Source organism: Wyeomyia smithii, chromosome 2 (genome assembly GCF_029784165.1).
Source record: "Wyeomyia smithii strain HCP4-BCI-WySm-NY-G18 chromosome 2, ASM2978416v1, whole genome shotgun sequence".
NCBI classification, from domain to species: domain Eukaryota; kingdom Metazoa; phylum Arthropoda; class Insecta; order Diptera; family Culicidae; genus Wyeomyia; species Wyeomyia smithii.
Window position 1 is genome coordinate 185,404,135 of NC_073695.1, and position 24,237 is coordinate 185,428,371.

Here is a 24,237-nt window from a genome sequence, read left to right on the forward strand (position 1 = left end):
GACATGGCTGTGTAATTGAAATATCAGCAGATGCAAGATTGCCATGGCGTACCGTTTTTGGAACATTAGGAGTCCCATTATTTCACGATTTCACGATGCGATGATCTGATTGTTCGCGGTACAGCAGCGGAATATTGGAAGTAATATTGCGTTGCTTCTTCCATTTTGTGGGAGCGTAAAAGTGAAGGTCAATAAAAACGGCAGGCAGATGACTCATTCAGTGCATGGATAGAGCAGCGCGTTCAGTTGTCATGCTAACCGCCCTTCACCCGATGTACTGCGTACTTTGTAGTTGTGGGAGGTAAAATGCAGACAATTCATTCATCATGAACTGAATTCCAGGCAACACCCAATCTTTATGGCTAAAGAAATATCTTACTAACATTGTATATAACCTCGCTCTGGTAAGGTGCGTGACACGATCACTGCTGGAATTCGTTGAACGTGTTCAGATATTGCATGTAGGTATGAAGGAACCGGAATTTTGCCTCGTTTTAACTGTTGCTCTGCTACCGTACCCGGAATGTACATATTTGCAACTGGAATGGATTTTATACTAAATGGTAATGCAGCCATCAGCCGCTTGAACAGATTGAAAAAGTTAGCCAATTTTTAGCGAAAAGCTTCATAAGAATTGGTGCCTTTTGTCATGTAAATTTTATTGAATGAATTCAAAATTAAAATGTGGAATTTTTGTTAAGGTACACTCGGATTAAGGTAGAATTTATCCGATTTATACCTTGATACAGTATTTTATTAGAAATCATGCATTTATCGCCTCGAAATGATTGTTTGCAATGCATTTATTATGAAATTTCTGGAAGATTCGTATTGTGAAGCATATCAAAACGTTAGTGATGTTTATGATTAAGCAGTTGTTTTATAATCTTATAAAGCATCCAAGTGTACACAAATCGCTGTTGAAAGCCTTGGTTTTTTGCTCCTGTTTCGATCTTCATATTGAGAGATGGTGACCATTTCTACAGGAACGTGTAGGATCTGTTACACTCTATCCACAGGGTCTACCGCATTGAGCGGTTTGAAATCGTAGCTAATTGGAAAGGTTAAATCACCCTGCTGGGTGCTATATAGTTACCCGTCGTGATATTCATGTGTATTTTTATTACTGACAATTGAGAGACAGGTCCAGCCAGATTACCGTCAATTCAGCACAAATCGGCGAAGATCAACTAATTCTTTGTGTGATTGCTATTACGAGCGCTGGGTTCAGCTGTGAATGTGGCAGATTCCGCTCTAGTTAAACGGCGAGCATCAGGAACCCTAGAGGCTTGCCTGCCTCGTCAAGGAATCGAAGGTGCGCCATATGGAAAATAAAATATCGCAAACGATGCAATTGTGTCATCACGTTGGCGTTCAGGGTTTTCACCGTACCTCCCCGGCTGCAGCGACACTAGTTGTAATGTCGCTAGCCCTGAGTGCGGCACCGTTGCCCCTTGCATTGAAGCCCATTTCGTTCCTTGTTGAAGCGCACTGTTTCTTTTATTTATCGTCAGCGGTCAGAAGGGGGAGAGACGAAAAGGATTGCCTCGTGCCGTTCCAAGATATATGTACGATCGGAATGTGTTGAGCGCTTCGTGCTAGTGTGCTATCGATCAAAGCAGCGGTGGAAGATGATCATTAGTCAGGGGCCAGTTTGAGACACAAATTAAAGGTCTAGATGCTAACCTGAATAAAGATGATATATTGTATGGTTAATTATGCACGTATGCCGCTCTGGTAATTGTAACTTTTGCGCTCTTAGGATCAAGATCAAGTTTGATGTATTGGAGTTTGAGTGCAGGTTTATAGTTTATTGATCACAATAGCTGATAAATAATTGAACTTAGCTTAACTTTTGGAGGGGCTGTCGTAGTAGCATAGTTGTACATCTTACCTGTAAAAGAAAAAAAAAATTAAAATCAACAAATAATTAAATCATCTGTTCATTTTATTCATTCTAGTTGAGAATAAATCGTATGAATCTATCTTCTATCTTTCTTCCAATAAGTTACGTATTTTCGATGAAAATGCAGATTAGGTCAAAAACGGTGGTTTACTCAAAATAATGTTTTTGGTTCTTGGTAATAATTTAAACAATAATATATTCGATTTAGAATCGAATCACCTAAAATTTATGAGAAAAAAGCTATTTATACTTGATTGTTGAAGCGTTTTTTACTTCCGCTGTTTTGTTTTATACTAGACCTTTTCTGATTTTTTTGAGCAAATACATCATAAATTATTTGTACTTTATGTTTATGGAAACCTTGAAACGAATTTAATATCAATCGAAATGTCGGAAGTAGTCACTGACAAAAAATATGCGAACAAAAAGGCAAGCATATCTAGTATAAATGTTACATTAATCATACATTCCCTCTAGTTGTGACCGGCACCCCCATCACAACACCATTAACACGCTCGACAATTGCTTACGGTCACAAAATACAGTTGTCAGCGGACAGTTAATGACCTGCTAAGAGCGTTCATTATCCTCGACACGTATCAAGATTGCGATCATATCCAAATCTGAGCGCGCAATTTTGCCGCTTTGTTCGTGATCCGAAAGCTTTTGCAATAATAGTATAAGTGGCCTCAATGGACGGTTAATACCACTAGGTTTAGTGACTCATTTCGGAACCTAAAGGAGCACTTAATACATTTTAGATTGCAAAGCCTCGCGTCCATTTGGTAACGATGGATTAGAATCGTAAAATCTTTTATACAATTGCCGACAGCCCTCTGATCCAATATAGGTGTGCGTTGGTTCCGCATAGGTGAACAGTTGAACGCACCTCTTTTCCTATACCGGTTTCAAGCCGACAATAGAAGGATCTCCTGGCTATTCCGTGTGGTCAGTTAGTTTACCAGTTGACCCTGGATGTAAATTGTAACGATTGGCATCGCATTAGTTGCACATACGGTATGCTAGCCCAGCTAGGATCGGCATGCACAGTCATTTCCTTCTCCTTATTTGTAATAGCAAGGCTGATCCTAGACACTCAGGTTAGGTTTGTGCTCGGTGCTTCTAATGAGCGGCTGATCGCATGCTTTCGGTTTCGCTTAAAAGAAAGATCACTCGCAGATTCAATTGCCGACTTATTACGATTGTAGGTTAATTGTTGACGATCATCTCCTAGAAGGTGTTGTAAAATGAATGTAAGGTCGATAAATGACTCGGCATAGAGGATGGGAAAATGGTAATTGGTAATACTACGCTTATGTCTCCCTTTGAAGTTGAGCTGAAACATGACACAGATATTGTAGCTGGACATCATTTGGGCTCAATATAGACATTATACTAAGAGATCATTCGAACAGCAATGTCCGTCATTACCATGGCATAATTTGAAATATCATTTCAATAAATCTTAATGCTGTGAAATCAAATTAGTTCAACGCTCCCCACGTTTCCAAAAACAAACGGAAAAAATCTTCTTGTATACATTGAAGATTCATCTGCAAAAGAATGAGCCCATTAGCGACTATTGTGTTGGCCATTCCACACTTCTATCTAATGTTTCGACAGCGACAAGATGTTTCTACACGAAGCGAACCGACTTCAAAACAAAAGGGGACAAACTTGAATATCGCAAGAGATGGCCGCAATTAATCATTGGATCGTGGTCTAATTGGAATGCAGCTAATTTGCACCATGCAGGTTGATCACGCAGTGGTGTATTGAAGTCATATGTTTATAGAATAGAAAAAATACGTAATTTTTACAGGAAAAGCGAGTTTATTTTTGTTAAACTGCCACTTTTAATAAAAGTGACTGCTATTGCGAACCTTGAGCCGTCCCTGTAATTTGTAGTTAAAACCACATGTCTGATCGACTTGCATGATTAGCGGTAGCACTTCCTCTTGGAATGAACATCCTTTCAACTGAGTGAAAAAAAAAATTGAAAGGTGATACCTGCGGAATACCTATTGGTACCCATGTATTCATTAGTTATTCGCGATTGGTATAAGCTTTTTTTACCGAAAAAAGCTGTAGTAAAAATCTTGAATGGAATTCAGTCGTGTAATGTTTCGAATCAGTTTCGAAAAGCTAACCAGCTGCAGGTAATCAATTAGCGCATCAGTATAATAATAACCATCATCATACAAGCCGAGATTTTGCCGCTGGTACTATAAGTCGAAAATGCTACGGATAAAACCTGTGTTTATGTGCAGAGAAAATCTTCCGTGGTGAAGTCGGTTATTATGGTTGCAGCATTCGCGAAGATAAACGAAAGAAAGAAAGAAATGATAGGGCCCCGGTGAATATGTTTACTTGTAATAATTGCAGTCCATTTAGCGGATGAGAAATAATCTATTACTTTCAGGTTATTTTTGGTGATGTGTAACCGTTTTGCATTCTTTTAATATTCGTTTTGTTGCGAGTAGGGTTCACAGCCGTCAAAAATGCGGTTACTGATAGAGTTCCTACCAGCCATCAGTTTGGAATCGCTTCACTGAGTATTGCAACACCCAGTTTTAATATTTCAGTATCCTCTAAAAAGTTTACCATCACCTGAAATAGACTGATATCTATTGTTTCTGACTAGTACTAGTAGTGTATTCTTCGTATTTGAAGCTTAACTTATTTCATGATCTGCAGTCTTCAGCAAAGATGTTCTGTAGATCAAGAGTTTCTGGATGGTACACAATTTAGTATGGAATTCTGTCGCTTTGTGGCGCTGGTATGTATGCAATTCTTCTATTTTACCCTTACCTAATCTCATGGTCAGCGGTCGGTTTGCAACATCAAGGGCTTCTGGTTGTTGGACAACTTAGTTCAGAATTCTACTAGCGTTGCGATCTTCGACCAGTACCAGAAGATTTTTTTAACTTAGTGGGTATTGCTAAACGATGGATGACGCCGCTATCCATATGTCCGCAAAATTTATAAGTCACTTCGGATTGGCCCAAACACGGATACAGTTTCATGCTACATGTTGTATCCTGCTCAAATGAAATTAATAGAGACTGTGTTATAAAGAGATACGCAAAGAGAAAAGCAGTAAATATGGCAACCCTTTGCTAATATTTCATTTTAAACAATTTTGGCAACCACATTTATTTTCGCATGACTTTTCATACGCACTAGAAAGTGTAATGAAATTTCGAAACTTTGTAAGGATATGTTTCTGAGTTTCAGTGCTTGTTCATACAATTATAATAATTTCCAATGCATCACTCATAACATGAGCATGACGAACACATTTTTCGTTGAAACCATAATTGCACGTGATTCACAGAATTTAAACTGATCGCAACACACATTCTATACGAAAAGTAACACGCATGAGTTTGTTCACTTTGCGCACTTGGAGCCTCAATTTGACGGTTTACTTGGAGTTTTCGACGTTCTTTGCGTATCTGTTCATAACACCGTCTGTAGAAATTAATTTTTCAAAATGAACACAAAAAATTATAAATCAATTAGGTATTGATAAAAAATTAAAAAAAAAAACCTAAATTAATCCACCTAGCGGTCAGACCCAGCCTTTCTCATTCAAACTTTCATTTGTAAAAATAGATTTACATGAACGCTTCAATCCAATAAATGTATATTCACTCTTTAGGTTCTAAAATATTGATGTTGTGATCTATACATATAAAAATGTAGTCCGGTCTGTCAGTCTGTTTGATCCATATAGGCTCGAAAACTACCGAACCGATTGACGTGAAAATTTGTATGTAGGGGTTTTTGGTCCCGATAAAGGTTCCTATGATAGTTTGAGACCCCTCCCTCTTCTGAAAAGGAGGGGTCCAATACAAATTGTACATACATTTCTGCACAACTCAAGAACAAACCAAGCAAATGAAACCGAATTTGGCATGTGGATGTTTTAAAGGGTAACAAATATCTCCATAATGGTTCGACGCCCCTCCCTCTTATGGAAGCACATGTGTCGGCACAAATTTCTGCACATCTCGCGAACTAATCAACTAAATGGAACCATATTTGGCAGGTGAATGTTTTTAGTGGTAACAAATGATACACAGCTGCTGAAATCGACCAAAGACCCCATTTTGGTTTCTAGGTTGGCGACTTCCGGTTCCTGGGAAACAGCGGAAAATGATCGAATTACACCCAATATGGGTGTTTCTTCAACCAGAATGACGCTCAGAGGCCAGAAATTATTTTAAATACCATTTTGAAATCCAAGATGGCGACTTCCGGTTTGTGAAAAACAGCCTAAAATAACCAAATACCATCCAATATGAGTATCTCTGGAACCAGAATGATGCAATGAGCTAACAATTGACCTCAGGCACCATTTTGAATCGCTAAATGGCAACTTATAGAAAACAGTCGAGAATGACCGAATAATACTCAACATGGATATTTCCGTAATCGAGATGAAGCATAGAAACCAAACATTGACCCTTGACACCATTTTGAATTTAAAGACGACCACTGTTTTTTTTCTGTGTGGACTCATCACTGCTACCAGAGATTAGATCTCTTGTGATATTGCCCAGGTGTTTTCTGTACTCCGCACTTCACATTATTGGCAGTATCACTATTGAAGTAAGTGATACGCTTATCATTCATATCCGTGCTTGTGTGTAAGTTGTACCTTTCCGTTTCAAACTTACTACCCTACTATACCGAGCCTCTGTCCCTCCTAACAATATCGCCTAATTACAATTCCCTGGAGAGAACTTTCATATGTTACTCACACCAGATTTATTATAAAAGGGACTTATTTTTGTTAGAAGGAGAGTCACAACAGGGAAAAATTCAAATTGAAGGAAGGATACGTGGTGGGGAGCCTGAGAATTAACCCATGCTAAAGTCCTTTTTGACAACCAAACGGCCTGATTTTACTAAGATTCGAACCCACGACCACCGGCTTACCAAAGCAGACCCTGTAACCTTGCGGCTACGGAGCTCCCTTCGACCACTGTTAGTTTCTGAAAAACAACCAAAATAACTAAATACCTCCCAATATGGGTATTTCCGGTGTCAGATTGATGCCAGAAAATCTGCTGAAAATGACCGAATACCACTCAATATGAATATATTCAGAATTAGGGCGCCACAAGCCAAAAGTCGAAGATTTTGTCATTTCGATAAAACCAATCATTTCAAACGGTTTGTCTTTTGACTTTGATCATATCCTATGGCCGATTCGTCGTGCATTTGCAGACATCGCAAGGAATCAATGAATTTGGAACGTTCAAATAGTACAAAACCACATTTAAATTATGTTGAGACCACATATATCAATCAAAGCAGGTAAAGTTTTAAATAGCCTTTTAATTTCTTTTCTTTCCATAACTTTTGAGCCACATATCAAATTGTTATGAAGTTTGTTATTTGTAAGTTTGAGAGATGACTTGTTCGTATGACACTAGTTATGTTCAAATTAATCTGTAATCTTTGAAATAGTAGACTGTCGTAACCGGACGACCGGTTTCTGTGGGCTTAGGCCAGATTTCAGTAATAGCAAATAAAACGTGCGTTATCTAGAAGTGTTAACAAAGGAATGACGTTTATTTATTCTTGTACACGTTTATTAAAGAAGGTCTCAAACATTTCATTCTATACACGCTAATGAAAACGCCAACAACTTTTCCCCTCTTTCGAATCAAGCCTCATCCATTGCTCATTTATAAGTCTTATCTTTTTGGTGGTTTTCTAAGACGAGTGGACCGCCTCGGACTAGGAAAGTTCCTTGCTATGTTTTCGGTCGGTTGGTCGGTATTGGTGTCAAGAGATTCCTCAGTGGTTTGCTCTGGTAATTTTTCATTCAAGGCTTGGTTATAACCATGTGTGACCAGTGTTGGCGAATTCACTCTGTGGTTCCGGTCATCCGTGGATTTCGGAGCGAAACTTAGCTCTGGATCTTCAACAGTTTTAATTGGGGCAGCTCTCAATTGGTCAATGTGTCTTTTCCAAATTCGGCCGTCATTCAATTCCACTACATAGTGTAGTTTTCCAAGCCTTTCCGTGATGGTTCCAAAACGCCATTTAGACGAGCTAAGAAAATCTCTTGCAGCTACGGTTTCGCCGACAGTGAAGCATCGTACTTCAGTTTCTTCCCCACGTGAACGATCTTCATTTGCTTCCTTGGGAATTATCGAGTCAAGTCGAGATCTTATTTGCCTGCCGTAGACCAAGTACCAGTCGCAGGATGAACCATGCGTCGATAAGCCATCAAAATGTTATACAGTTCCAACTGGACATCTTTTCGCTCACATTTTAAAGCTTTTAATTTGTCTTTGAATGTTTGGACAAATCTTTCAGCTTGTCCGTTTGTAGCTGGATGATAGGGAGCTCCCATCTTATGCGTTACGTTATTTGTTTTCAAGAATAATTGGAATTGTTGAGCGGTGAATTGAACTCCTCTGTCAGTAACCAGCACTGACTGAGCACCGTACGTCGTAAAATATTCACGCAAACGTTCGATAGTCGTATCTGTAGTCATATCGCGAGTGATTTTCACTTCTGGCCATTTTGTAAAAGCATCAATTATGACCAAGAAATAATGACCTAGTAACGGTCCTGCGTAATCAATATGAATCCTCTGGAATGGCTCAGATGGTCGTTCCCAATGATGCGGTTGCACCTTCACTGGATTTTTCCTCACCTCTGCGCAGTTAACACAGAGTCTTGCTAATTCTTCGATATCTTTATCTATACACTCCCACCAGCAATACGATCGGGAAAGAGACTTCATTCTTGAGACACCAAAATGGCCTATGTGTAGCGAATTCCTCGTAGGATACAACCTTGTTGGATGCTGAACTCGGCTTGATCTACACCAAAGCGGTCTGGACCATCAACTACTCTTCCAGCTTTCAATCCCTGTAACAAATTCCGGACGTTGAAATCGTTCTTTGTGTATTCTGCTAACTCGTTGACCGTCACCGGTAAAGTTTCGATTTGGCCCAGTTCAATTACATCAGCAACTTCAATACAGTTTTTGTTCTCCGCATCATTTACTGGTAGTCTTGACATTGCATCCGCGTTACTATTATCTTTAGAGGAACGACACCGAGTTTCGTAGTCAAACGATTCGAGAAAAACTGCGTAATGTTGCATTCGAACAGCTAATAATGTAGGAAGCCCTTTATCCGGGGATAGAATCTGTGATACAGGCTTATTATCGGTCACTAAAACAAATTTGCGGCCGTATAGATACTGGGAAAATTTCTTCACTCCAAAAATAATCGCATATGCTTCTTTATCAGCTTGACTATACTTTTGTTGAGTCTTATTTAGTGTTTGTGATGCGTACTGAATAGGCTTTTCGGTTCAATCAGGATACGAGTGACTAAGAATGGCACCCACACCGTAGGGCGATGCATCAGTTGCAAGGACCAAAGGAAGCTGAGGGTTGTAGTGCACGAGAACTCTGTCAGAAACCATTTCCTTTTTCACCCACTGGAAAGCTTTGTCGCAGTCTTTATCCCATTTAAATTTCACGTTGTCTTTCAAAAGGTTATTGATCGGGTAGATGCGTGTGCTCAAATTTTTCATGAAACGTCCATATTAGTTAATAAGACCGACAAAAGCACGAACCTGCTCGCGATTAAGGGGTCTAGGCTATTGCTGAATAGCATCCACCTTCGATTTCATCTTTCGTATTCCTTCCTTGTTGATAGTGAATCCACAGTACTCAATTTGATCGGCGAAAAACTCACATTTGGCGATATTAACTCGCATTCCGTACTCATTTAGTCTTTGTAGAACTTGTTCCAATCTTTTCAAATGGGATTCATCATCGTACCCTGTGATTTTTACATCGTCTAGGAACACTGACACGCCTGGAATATCTGCTAGTATCTGCGAAATTTCCCTTCGAAAAATAGCGGGAGCGGATGCCACACCATACATCAAGCGAGTTGGTTTATATAATCCAAGGTGCGTATTTAGCGTAAGAATCTCGCGATCCTCCTCACGAACCTCCATCTGCAAATAAGCTTGAGCTAAATCAATTTTTGAAAACTTTTGTCCTCCAGACATATTTGCAAATAGTTCTTCGATTGTGGGAAGTGGATGTTCGTCAATCTTTAGGCTTTTGTTAACTGTAACTTTATAATCTCCGCAAAGGGGTCTTCTGACTTTCTAACCGGAACCACCGGTGTAGCCCAGGCACTGTGTTTCACTTTTACAAGGATTCCGCTGTTGACCAAACTACTAATTTCACGTTCGACGATATCACGGATAGAAAATGGCAACGTACGAGCTTTCATGAATACTGGTTTGCGGATGCGGATATCCGTTACATCCCTAGTCCATAGCATCCTGCCCAGCAACTCCTATCCCTACCTCCCCATGGTACCAGCCGGGATACGGGTAACCAAGCGAAGATCATGGTAACCAAGATCATGGTATCATGGGCCCTTGGTCGTATGCTGACAGGGAAGGGGGAGGTGGGCTGACCTCCTCGAAGGAAAGCTCAGCCCTTCTAAGCGTCTGTTTCCCAGGTTAGGGGCGGCTCATAACAGCGTCTGACCCGAAGCGGGCGGCTGAATAAAGAAACGTGCTGTCTTGAATGCTATACCCAAGATGGCAGCCCCATCACGAGACTCGGTAGCGTAGCCCTAGTAAGGCAACCTACCTAAGCAATTACACTACGAACATTCAAGAAAATATAACTCGGGACATTCGGTACCTGGAACTGCAAGTCGCTAAATTTTGTGAGCGGAGACAGGGTGCTGCTCGAGCAGCTAGAACTCCGCAAGTTCGGCATCGTGGCTCTGCAGGAGAAGTCGCAAAAGTTAGAAAGTGTGGAAAGTCCGTGGAGGCAAGACCCAGTTCTACCAGAGCGGTGGAGCAGCCAACGAGCTGGGAACGGGTTTTTGTGTTATGGGCAGAATGCAGGATCGTTTGATCAATTGGAAGGCGATCAACGAGATGATGTGTCTGGTGAGGATTAAAGGTCGTTTCTTCAACTACAGCATCATCAACGTGCACTGCCGGCACGAAGGTAGACCTGACGACGAAAAGGAATCGTTCTACTCGCAGTTGGAGGCAACATACGACGGCTGCTCGTCACGGGACATCAAGATCGTCATCGGGGATATGAACGCCCAGGTTGGTAGGGAAGCGATGTATAGACCGGTGATAGGGCCACACAGCCTACACACCGACACGAACGACAACGGTCAACGATGCATCAACTTCGCAGCTTCCCGAGGCCTAGTGATTAGAAGCACCTTCTTTCCACGCAAAGAAATCCACAAAGCCATCTGAAGATCACCTGACTACCGAACAACAAATTAAATTGACCACGTTCTCATTGATGGCCGATTTTTCTCAAACATTATAAACATACGCTCCCTCCGGGGTGCGGATATCGACTCAGACCACCACCTAGTAGCAGTACAAGTGCGCTCAAAATTATCCACGGTATTTCACACACGTCAGAACCGTCCTCCTCGGCCAAACATCCGGCAGTTGACCAACCCGCAGGCTGCCGAGAACTACGCGCGCTTACTCGGGAAGGCAAAGTAGATAAAACTATTATTCTCCGTTTTATAGAAGTTGCAATTTTGAGATTAATCCACCCTAAATTAAGAAGCGAATTTTACTTTTTTCATTTCTGCATATAAAAATTCACTTTATTTTATTCCACGGAAGAGTTATGTGCCTCGACTCTCGACGATGGATGGGGAAAGTAACGCTCGCCCATTGGAAAGGCCGCATCCACGGCACTAGGTGTGGTAATGTTGAGCCGACAAAACGACTGGTTTGACGGGGAATGCCAGCAAGCGATGGAGAGGAAGAAAAGAGCTTGGAAAAATTATCTAAGCATCGCCACAAGAGAGAACGCGGCCAAATACCGACGAGCACGAAATGCGTGAACCACGATTCTGCGGAGGAAGAAGCGCCAGCAGGAGGACAGAGATCGTGAAGAGCTGGAGCAACTGTTTCGGGCTAACGATACACGCAAGTTTTTTTGAAAAAGTGAACCAATCCCGTAAAGGCTACACACCGAGTCCAGATATGTGTAGGGACGTGGAGGGAAACCTGATCACAAGCGAACGCAAGGTGGTTGATAGGTGGCAGCAGTTCTTCGATGAGCACCTCAATAGCGGAGCAACGAAAGGAGGCGGAAGGGAAGTTATCCTTGGAGTGCCTACATACGACAGTAGTGTCCCAGCTCCCGATATCCTAGAGATCGAACGGGAAATCGGGTCACTTAAGAACAACAGAGCCGCCGGGAAGGATAGGCTCTGGCAGAGCTCTATAAACACGGAAAAGAGGCACTAGCAACGGCACTCCACTGGGTAATCTCTAGGATTTGAGAGGGAGAGAGACTACCGGAGGAATGGATGGAAGGAATGGTATACCCCTTCTATTAAAAACGATCGGCTACAATGCAGCAACTACCGCGGCATAACGCTGACCAACGCTGCATACAAAGTTATCTCCAAGATCCTACTCCGCCGTCTATCTCCTTTTGCGAAAGAATTCTTAGGGCAGTATCAAGCGGGCTTCACACAAGCACGCGCTACTACGGATCAAATTTTCACTCTCCGGCAGATCCTTCAGAAATGCCGGGAGAACAACGTGCCCACACATCATGTTTTCGTGGACTTCAAGGCAGCGTATCATACAGCCGATCGAGACCAGCTATGGCAAATAATGCACGACTACGGTTTTCCGGATAAACTTACACGACTTAAGCAGGTATTAGACGAAGCAAATATTTGCTATTTTTGGTACGATTTTTATTTGCACAAAATAAAATCTGTATAGAAAAATAGCAAATGTTTGCTTCGTCTAATACCTGCTTTATCAAAGCTACCTTAGACCTAGTGATGTGTTACGTGTGCGTGTCGGGGACACTCTCGAATCCCTTCGAAGCGCGCAGAGGGTTGAGACAAGGAGATGGATTATCCTGCACATTGTTCAACATTGCCCTTGAGGGTGTAATCCGACGGGCGGGCATCGAAACGAGAGGCACGATTTTCAGCAAAGGTAGTCAACTCATGAGCTTCGCAGACGACCTGGACATTATTACAAGAAACTCAGCGACGGCGGAGGCAATCTACGCCAGACTAAAAGTGGATTCTAGAAGAGTTGGACTAGAAATAAATGCGTCGAAAACCAAGTATATGAAAGGAAGATGCTCGAAAGAAACTAACATTCGCCTCCCACGGACGGTGGTCATGAACGGCGACGAAATCGAAGTGGTAGAGGAGTTCGTATACTTGGGATCTCTGGTAACCGCCGACAATAACACAAGTAAGGAGGACAATATTTGGTGGAGTACAAACCGAAAGCGGAGAGTGGCGTAGGCGTATGAACCACGAGCTGCAGACACTACTTGGAGAGATTCCCATTACACACCTGACGAAGGTCGGGAGACTACGGTGGGCCGGTCATGTCGCGAGGATGCCGGACGATAGTGCGATAAAATCGGTTCTCTTCCAAGACCCCACCGGCACCAGGAATAGAGGGGCCCAACGTGCTGGATGGCTTGACCAGGTTGGAGCGAATCTGCGAGTATCGAGACGTCCAGGAAATTGACGACGAGTAGCCCAGGACCGAGTAGAATGGAGGAAAATTCTTGATACGGCACGAGCCACCACGGCTCTAGGCTGCTGAAGAAGAAGAAGAAGTGTATAGTGTCTTGGACAAAGATGTTTCTTTTAAAATGTGCTACAACTTTACCGAACAAGATGGATTTTTATAACCCAATGCAAATTCGTTTTCCCTATTAAGTGGATTAATCACAAAATTACAACTTCTATAACATGGAGAATAAATTATGGAACAACTCTACTGAAGACACTGTGGCTCTAAAATCAATTTTGCATGGGTGAAAAGAATTTTAATCACATTTTTGCAGCATTGGGAACAGTGTGCGCAGCTCTAAAAGTGTTTGGATTCATGAGATAAATTAAATTCAAAATACTCAGAGCTACGTGTACAATAACACCACGTAGCAGGTGAATTCCACACCAAACTGTATAACAACCAGGAGCCGTTGTCCTCCTGAACAGCTTTACCAAAGTCCACGGCTTTTAAACCGGTCGGAATCACACGATGAATTAAATTCAAAACACTCGAAACTACATGCACACTAGCGTCGTGTTGCCGCTATATTCCGAACCATACTTTCCGTTGTTTCTTTAGAACAACTTTGCTGAAGACCACAATCCTCTCGGTTAGCGGAATCACGAGATAGTGTTGCCTAAATCTGCCATAATTTTAGGTGATGCCAAACTTTTCGGGGTGCTGCAATATTCAAACTGGGTCTTGCAAAACTCAGTCAAACGATTCCAAGCTTATAACGGGTAGTGTATATTAATTTTCATTCGCATTAAAGCAGATATTCTTTAAATCACAAATCATGACTTTGAACTGTGTTTAATGCCATTAAGAAATGTTCTATTTTCACCGAGGAATTCTCGGAAGGCCTTCCTAGGGTTTAAATCCGTTTTTTTTTTTGAAGATTGATAATATTGAAGAACATTCTAGACATGCTATATTTCAGAAAAAAGCAAAAAGAGATTTGTTATAATTTTGAAAATTATATGACTTTTTACTCAATTCCTAGTGGACTGTTAGATTTGCAGTCAGTCTTGTTATTCTCCTCAATATGTGAAAAGACCAGAGAGAATATTCACCGTTCACTGCTTGCCCAGCATGAGCGCAGCGTATAGCAATTGTTTGCACCAGAGGTCTTCATTCTGTACTGTATTTCTGCCGCTCGCAGAAAAATAAAATACATGCTGCTTACACCACAGCTGAGTGAAACAAGAGTGGTAAATCACTCTGATGAGAATACACAAAACTACACCGCGCTGATCACTGCTGGAACAAACACGATAGCATTCGAAGAGCAAACATGCGGGGCTGGCGGCTGGATTATTTATTTTTCAGATTCGAGATACAAAGCCAACAACGCAATCTACCTAGATGCACTCCTCATTCGACATATGCTTAAGAGCCACACAGTAAAAAGCACTGCAGTGAGCTCTCAAATACACACGATTCGTTGCTTTCTTTAAGCAAGTGCGGCGCTTTGCCCACCAGTGTGAGAGTAGTTGTTTTCGCAGTGAAAGATATTCTCTCACACACTAGTGATTCTCTGAGGAGAAATGGCAAGTCTGTTTGCAGTCATGTTTATTCCTATCGCAATGATTATTCAAAGTATAATTGATTGTAAAATAAGTAATAAAAATTGGAAATATGCTTATTGAATTCTGCACGTGATAAATAAGATATTAGGTGCGTAACTAAGTTCTTGCTGTTTGTCAATAGTTGCGCCCGCCATGAGTGCTGCTCGATTTTAACATATTTAGAACGCAATGAACCAAGCTGAGTCCTATGATAAACAAATCATTTTGATACGTTAGTGAATTAATGGTAGCATCATTAACTTTTAGTAATGTGAAAACATCTGATTTTGTGCCATATAACCGTCATTTGCGAAAAGTGTTGCTCCTCATTTCACTCACGGAAAACGGCGACCAAACGACTTTCTATATCTAAAAAAAATTACTTTCTATTTAGACAATGAGTTTTTTTTGACTGAGTATACAACTGATTTTTGTGAGATTTCGTGTCGTGAAAAGATCAAACATCTAATGCGACCGCATTTGGGATATAAATTATAAGAAATCTATAAAATATATAACGAATGAATTATATATTACATAACGTATAAATAAATGTTACACCGCCGGGTGACCCAATAGATATTGCCAATATTCCATAGTGACCTCGTGCTTCGTTGAGGCTCTCTTTATTGCTTTATATGTGTCACTGTTTCCCTGCAGCGAGAGCTTCTCGCGAATTTCATCTAGCGCTTCGTACGACATATCGTGAATGTCCGTAAAGGCGTCACTATTTCGCAAGTCGTTTTCCAACACCACTAACTCATAGCTTCCTTTGTTATCTCTCCTAGCAGTTCGGCCCTTGATCTGGGTTTCTTCCTTGATATCCAGCGAGAAAAATGTCTGAATAACGTGTACTCCGCCATTGCGTTCTACAGCAACACTTGATTTGTAGTCAACCCCACGCCCCATACCGCGAGTAGCCAAGGTAACCGTTCGTGGTAGGCCTGCCTCATTGATGAACAGTAACTTCAGGTTCGGTTCCGTATTTTCTGTCAACACATTGAGCCGATCGAATCTACCGGAGTAATGAAGCTCGAACTTAAATAGCTCTTCGTCGGTTGCAAAGAATATAATTACGGCACGTTTCAAGGCTACTACTTTCTGAGCATGGCTGCAAATGCATTCTAACCAATCACTTACCGTCGACAGATGATGAAAGTTTTCGATTGTGTTAAAGCGGAGGTTCGAATACCCAAAAAATGTCGGCAGTACGCTCAATGTTTCTATGTTATAAAGTTCTTTGATGATTTGTTTTTCTGATTCGTTCAACGTTGTCAGTGTTCCAGAAACACCTAAAATGAGTGAGAAGCTTTTAGGAAGCATAGCGTATGATAGTGAACCGCACTCGATGTTTAGGTAGCCGTAGTTGAGTTCTCCGTTGATTTCCGCACAAAAGTCATGTTTCTTTAGCCGGAAGTAGTTAAACGTGCTGAAGTAACTTTCTCTTCTGTGGTTCGTATATTCTCCACGATATTTAAAGGTGATGGTGTTTCGCGTACTTAATTGATAATTTGTCCAACGTGATTTTGGCTCACGATGAACTGCAATGGCACATTGTATCATACTCTGCAGATGTTCATCGAAAAGTGTTTGATTTGTGAAGGTTCTTCGTTTCCAAGCATGATCTTCCATTCCAAAAACGTTTGAGTAAGATGATACCAGTAAATCATATCGGTTGCTTTTGCTGAGGAACTCTTCAAACACTTCGGAGTTTACGAATGATTTCAAATATTTGGTGAGACGATTAGTAAGCACTTTTACGTCGTAACATTTTTCACACACCGCCTTCCAGATTTCTTGTTGTATTCGTCCCAATCCGGTAATCACTGGGTTTGCAACGGGATAATAATCATTTCCATAGAACTCACGAGTAAAGAAAACATCCACTTCATCCATCAACAGAACCTTATTGTTTTTTGGTTGCACTGTTTTGTTCGCTTGATTACTTGCATCATCCTGTAATATTAGATCTGTGACAATTTCTCGTAGACCTTTCCGATGCCCACCGATGTTAGAAGTCATAACCGAATTGGCTAAATCTTCAAATGTACCGTACTGAATGTGTTCGTCAACACCAAAAACCAAGAACAGTGGTTTGAAATCGGCAGCATCTCTTGTAAGCAGATATCGATTATAGCAAACGACCAGCACATCGTGACCCATTAAGGCTAAGACTGTCGCACACAAGCCAAGAATTAATGACTTTCCTTGACCGGTTAATATTTGAGCCAAATGTTTTGAAGCGCCAAGCTCAATTCTATCGGTGCTCAACATTCGTAACAGGCATATAACCTGAATACAGTGTGGGCTAAGGTATTTTCCAGCAACGCATACATCTTTGGACACTAGTATTGACCATACCGCAGCGATTCCGGCGATCAGATCCGGGAGTTTCTTCAATTTCATACTTTCACACCATTCGTTGAAATGAATTTGATTGGCAATTTGCTGTATTTTATCCGCTATTAAACCCAACACATCTTTTTCCTCGTTGCCAACAGCCATTTGCGTGTATTTCTGGAAACTGTCTAAATATCTTTCATACGCAACTCGCAGCAATTGTTCCCTATCGGGGTCCGTAGATGGATTCTCCTCTCGGTACAATTGCAAGGCTCGTGTGATGTCCATTTCATTTTGCTTGCGGATGAACCAAAAAGCTTCACGGATTAAATTAATGCGATTTGCGAAGTTGGCGCGTGAGCTGCAGCCTTCCATAATACTGGCGAATGGTTTTACACTCTCATCGTAGAACAGCTCAAATGAAACATAATCTGACTGTTCATCTAAATACAGGAGGGATGCTCTGATGACACTAATCAATTCACCGGCTGTTATTAGCTGATCTTCAGGAGAGAGTGTATCACCAGACTGCCAAAAGTTTTTATTCAGCTGAGTGCTTATGAAACTCATTAGAACGTCGAGAATTTCGACAATGTAATGTTTCGGGAGATCAGTATTCAGCAAAGATGGTGCACACTGAGTAAATTTTCTAGTATCTAGCACGCGAAATGTTTTGCTTTCCGTGTCCGCCAAATGATTATCGACCAGTTCGATAATTTTCAGATCTTTTATAGCTTTTATTTCTACTTCACTTATGTTCAGTTTGATGAACCAGGTGAACTGCATGTCTTTTAAGTCAACAAGAAAATCATTGTAGGCTCTGAAAAAGGCTACAAATTGTTCGGCCGCGGCATCTTTTTCTAGTGCGGTGAGAGCAATTGATATCAACTGTTGCTGCATATGATGTATCTTAGGAAGGTTCAATTCAGCCGCAAGCTGTTCAACGATTTCATTGCGGTACTCCCAATAGCTGTTGAATATATCCATCAGGTCACGGAAAGTGTTTGTCGAGTTGGTTATCTGCAGCGCAGCGGAGTTGGCGACGTCTAGTTGTCGGAGTAAAATTTGTCTATCACAGGTGCTGTTTTGGTGTAAAATTAAGTTGGGTGAAGTTTGAACAATGAAGCGAGTTGTATTACGCGTAACAACACGCACAGATTCCAGCTGGTTCCACCCTACGTTGCAGATAAATCTGACGTAACTTTCTAGAATGGTTGCTATAAGGTTCTTCTCGTCCTCATATTGTGACACGATACTCTTCATTACATGTCCAATGGCATCATCCAACATACAGTACCAGACGAATATTTCATCTGGAATACCCAACTGGTTTGCCATGTCAGTGCCTGTTCTGTGCAATTCCACGATTTGATTTAAAATTATCGGTTCATAGTTAAAAGGCTTCCGAGCAGCGCATGAAATAGGGTCAAAATGATGCAACAGTTTGAAGATAAAGAAATATTCCCGTTCCATACATTCGGTAATGTGGTTCTGCGATTTCCATACCACTTCAGTAATTGGGTACCATCCAGTTGAATTGCTTAAAAGTAATTCCACCGGGGAATTACAACATTTATCTACCATTTCCAAAAGCAGCTCCTGCAAACTTTTACATAAGCTAAAGAAAACTTGATTACAGGTCGAACCGGGCTTAGACTCTTTTGTAGCTTTTATATGACGAATCCATCGATTAACTAGATCTTCGATTGGCTGCTGGAACATATCCTTATCAAGCAGATTAATCATATCCACAAATAGCTTCACGTCATCCATGTGAATTACGATTATTTCTTGTGTGGAAAAATGTTCAATCGGTTTCTTTAGAATTGGTGGAGCTTTTTGCAGCAACAATTTACGACGTTTTTCCACATTGTGCTGCCATATCTTATCTAACTGATCAAAGATTTCTGCTTTCGAATCTTTCAACTCCATGCCGAAAGAGGCCATTATTTCAGCTCTTAGCAACTTTTGCTTCTCCAAACCAATGAGCTCGTTAGCAATAACTTTCAACGTTTCGCTCGTCCTTCGACTTAAAGCAAGTTTGTGAATGAATATCTCGTAGCAGAATTTTCCATTTTCATAACATTTTTCCATGATTAGTAGAAGCGGTCTGCAACTTTCAAAATTTTGATCATTGGTTGCACTAAAGGTTTCTTTAACAACTGTGAGAAGTTTCGTGTACAACTCAGCAATTCTAGCTGTTAGCCCACATTGTAATACGTTGACAATTCTGATTTGCCTAAGCAGTTCCTCCTTGGCATGAGTAAAGTCGTGACAGTTAGTAAGTGCTTCTGGATTGACGACTTGAACTGTAGCAACAAACTTATTTTCCGTTGTCATGAGGCATCCTTCATTGTGCAATTTCAGTACCATACGTCGATGTATTAGCTTCGCCGATATCCCCAACTGATCATCTTTGTGCTTTGACTGATATTTCAACTTTACGTACTCTCCATGTTTAGATAGAAAAGTTCGCTTTTCGTTAGATGACTGAGCATTCTCAGTTAAATCTGGCCTAAAATAGTTGTATACTTTCGAGAGAAATCTATTGGTGTATGGTCTAGGAATTGTCAACTTTATACTATCGTTTCCAACATTTGCAGGTTTGACAGTCATATCGCTGTTTCTCTCGCCAACAGTATCGTTGAGGATATTCTGTTTCGTGTCACTTATTTCGTCATTTTCTACCAAAAAGTTTACACTTTTCTCGGAATTCCATTTCTTCATTGCCATTGATTGCGAATGTACCAACGATTCCATGAAATTGATTTCGTTTTCTGTGGCGCTGTTTACACTATCAGTGCTTTTAGTTCTCTTATAGTCTTTAGCGTTACCTGCGCCCGACGTGGGTGGGTTTAGAATACTAAAATATTTGTAGTCCAATGATTCTGGTCCGAGGCTTTCAACTAGAGTGTTTACTGCGTCTTCCGCTGCATCTTCCCATGTAGCGTCTGTCTCGTTGTCTGAGTCTGTATCATCTTCTCCGCAGGTATCCTTCAACTTTGCACTGTGCGATGACATATTCTCTATAAAAAGAAACCTTATCTCACTACCTTACTGCATCGATAACACTTACTTACCGATTCCAAAACTCCAATGGCCAAATTTTGACGTTTTTATTTAGTTATCATGAAGATGCACTAGAATAAAAGTATTTGAAACAATGTACAACAAAATTGAAGCTCTAACATACAAGTTTCGAACAAAACACTAGTTATCAATGTAAAGCAGACAAACGTGTTACTGGTGACAAATGAACTCTGTTAATGCAGGCAAACAGATCGAGACTGAACTGGTGCACTCATACAGTGTGTAGACCTGCTTTCATATAGATAAGCGCTATCAGAGTTCCAAGTAAAACGATAGTGATCATTTCCAGCTGAAGTAGTAAATCGGTAGGGTAAGGACCCCATAATTCGCTCTGACCCCATAATTCGCCTACCCACTAATCAACAAATTGTTTAAAGGGGTTTGTTATTGAATTATGCCAAATAATAATTTATGTTCAATCTCATGTACTTCTTTTTTATGTTTAAACACGGTTCTCTTAAGTTGACACTATATTGCGAACAATAAAAAAAAAATAGGTGGACGAACTATGGGGTCGTTACCCTATATGTCGATCATTAATAAATGGACTAGAGTTTTTTATTTTTTCAGTATTTATGCATGAATAAATATTCCAGTTTAGTATGTTTATCACGAAAAGTTTTTTTGTCCTCACCAGTAATTTTGAAAACGGCATATTTTGAAGTGAGCTTTCTCCAAATTTAGTTGTAGGAAACTGAATGTTTACAGTATGCTATAAAGTCAGGGAAATAGTTGCTTAGAGCTCTTCTGGCTATTAAAAAAAAATTTAAAAAATGCAGTTTATTTCAGTTTGACGAATAAACAAACATTAGGAAAAACCGTGAGAAACCGACGCATAAAGCTGTTTAGCGCTTTTGAAAGTAAAATGTGGCCTTTTTTATATACTTTTCATTTAACTTCCGTTCCCGTTTGGTTTTAACTTGAATCATTTTTTCCGTATCCGATTTAAATATGACTCCTATATTACTAACCTGCATGACGATGGCACGATGATCCACATTTCAAACCTTTTCTTGAAAACCGTTCACCCAATCGTCTTGTTGTCAAGAATTGAATTGTATGATATTTTATTGAACTTACTTATAATTTGTGCTGAAGAACCACGGACAAATTAGGAAAAACATGTATTTTCCTGGATTTTTGATTTAAAATGACTGTCTAAATTTTTCAAAATCAAATCAAATAAGGATTAAAAAAAAGCTAAACTCCTATCAAAAATTTGACTTTCATTTCTCTTCCTGGACTTTTTTTCAAAATTGCGTTATTATTGTCAAGTTTCTTTAAAAAAAAAAAAATGGAAAAAAATTAACTCTTTTTTAATTGAAATTTGGTGTTATTTTAATTTTTTTAATGAAAAAAATTTTTTTTTTTCAGGTGTGTAATGTTTTATGAGGCATCATTAATTCTCTACAACTTATTCTCAGACAGTTTTTCTATACAACCAATGGTTTTTGAGCTAGAATACTTTGAATAAAACTTACACCGAAATGCATAGGTACCCCCTTTTAGAAAATACTTCATTGGTCTACAAAATCTCTCTGTCAGTGAAAAATGCTCAGTTTACTAAGCCGAATACGTGTGCAAATTTTCATTCAAATGGTACCATGGTACCATGGAACGGGGTGAAATTGATCAATACCAATAATATTTTCCAATTAACTCGCTTAATGTATATTTTTCCCGAAATAGTATTTGTGCAAAACAAGTACTGGTATGTGCTCAAGGAAACCACTATGGTTATTGGTGAAATTTCTATCGTTTACTTATGAAATAAATTCTAGAATTCTATAAGATAAATAGGAGTAAAATTGATCACCCTTAAATTCCATACATTCTGTTGGAAATGCACTACTATTCGATTTATTTAAGATAAATGATGACTTCTGAACTGAAAAGTATCAATCACAGCTAGTTTGGAAACAAGGCCAACAATAATTCAGATTAAACTCAGGTATGAAGTTTACTAAATTTGCTCTCATTTATTCATCGCTAGACCGATTTCAATTTGGTTCGTTGCAAAAGGTGAAAAGCAAGGTCTGGAATTAATATTTTTGCAATTTCCTGCAAAATTATCAATATTACATTAAGGGTGTGGAATAATCATTTTCGAAAATTATATTTTTTAAGGTTTTATCAAATTTTACTCACTTGTCCAAATTTATCGTAATTTACTGAATAAGTTTACTTCAAGTGAATTCAGTATTATTTGCTCTAATTTTTCTCCTCATATATCGAAGCGTCATATTCAGTTTTCATTGTTCTATGGAACATGGTGTGAACGTCAAAAACTATCTTTCAAAAAGGTTCGCGGGAAAAGTGGTGGTGTAGATACAGTGCAGACGGACGATTGGAAGGAGACCCGGTATAACTATAAGCAAATATGAACCGTGCGACATTATTAACAGTGATGAAACAGGTATGCAGTAACGTTCAATCAAATATATTAAATACCAATATAGTTCACTTACGTGAAATTATGAAGACAAATTGAAAATGACAGAAGCGTTAATCACCTTTTCGACCGCTAGGTGCGCCACTTCTGATTTTGTTCTACACGACATGCGAAATAGAGCAACTTTTGACAATAATATTACCCTAATGGGTACACTGAAAAAAATTCACATTTTATTGTGAAGTGGACTCGGCCGAATATTTTATAATAATAAAGTTCGCCTATGCATAAGGCAATCCATGGGTGGTGTTCCACGGTTTGTACGTTTGTCGACCTCCGACAATATTTTGAGTTGTAAAATGGCGACTTCCGGTGACTGGGAATTTGCCGAAAATGACCAAATACCACCTAATATGGGTTTTTTTTAACTAGAATGACGCTCAGAGGCCAGAAATTGTCTCGAAATGCCAGTTTGAAATCCAAGATTGCGACTTCCGGTTTTTGAAAAATCAGACAAAATTTTTAATTGTAAGATGGCGATTTCCAGTGATTGGAAAAAAGAGGAAAATGACCAAATACCACCAATATGGATGTTCCTTTAACTAGAATGACGCTCAGAGGCCAGAAATTGTCTCTGAATACCATTTTGAAATCCAAGATGGCGACTTCCGGTTTCTGAGAAACAGCGAGATATGACCAAATACCATCCAATATGGGTATTTCCGAAATCGTGATGATGCACTGAAACCACAAATCGACCTCAGACAACATTTTGAGTAGTAAAATGGCGACTTTTGGTGACTGGGAAACTGCCGAAAATGACCCAAAAACAACCAAATATGGGTGTTTCTTTAACCAGAATGATGCTCAGAGGCCAGAAATTGTCTCCAAATGCCATTTTGAAATCCAATATGGCGACTTCCGGTTCCTAAACAACAGTGGCAAAAGACCAAATAACACTCATTATGGGTATTTCCGGGATTGTTATGATGCACTGAAGCTACGAATCGACCTCAGATAACATTATGAATTGTAAAATGACGACTTCCGGTAAATGGGAAACTGCTGAAAATAACCAAATAACACCCAATATGGGTATTTCTTCAACCGGCCGATTTCCATCCAATATGAGATGTTTCGATACCAGAATGATACACAGGAGCTAGAATCGACCACAGACAACATTTTGAATTCTAAGATGGTGACTTCCGGTTTCTGTAGAACAGCCGAAAATGACTAAATAACACCTATCATTGGTGTTTCTTAAACTAGAATGACGCTCAGGGGCCAGAAATTGTCTCCAAAAAAAAATAACCTAAAGGGACCAAATACCA

The 24,237-nt window shown here is 40.0% G+C and overlaps 1 protein-coding gene and 1 long non-coding RNA gene across 7 annotated transcripts in view; both read right to left on the minus strand.

Moving 5' to 3' along the window:
* The window catches only part of LOC129723047 (uncharacterized), a 137,782-nt gene that overhangs the window by 33,727 nt on the left and 79,818 nt on the right, over positions 1-24,237 (minus strand). The gene's annotated exons all lie outside the window — the stretch shown is intronic.
* LOC129723048 (uncharacterized) lies at positions 1,717-20,716 on the minus strand. Its single transcript, XR_008727708.1, has 3 exons — positions 20,615-20,716; positions 20,502-20,561; positions 1,717-1,894 (listed from the first exon to the last, which is right to left on the minus strand). It is a non-coding gene; the product is annotated as an uncharacterized LOC129723048 (long non-coding RNA).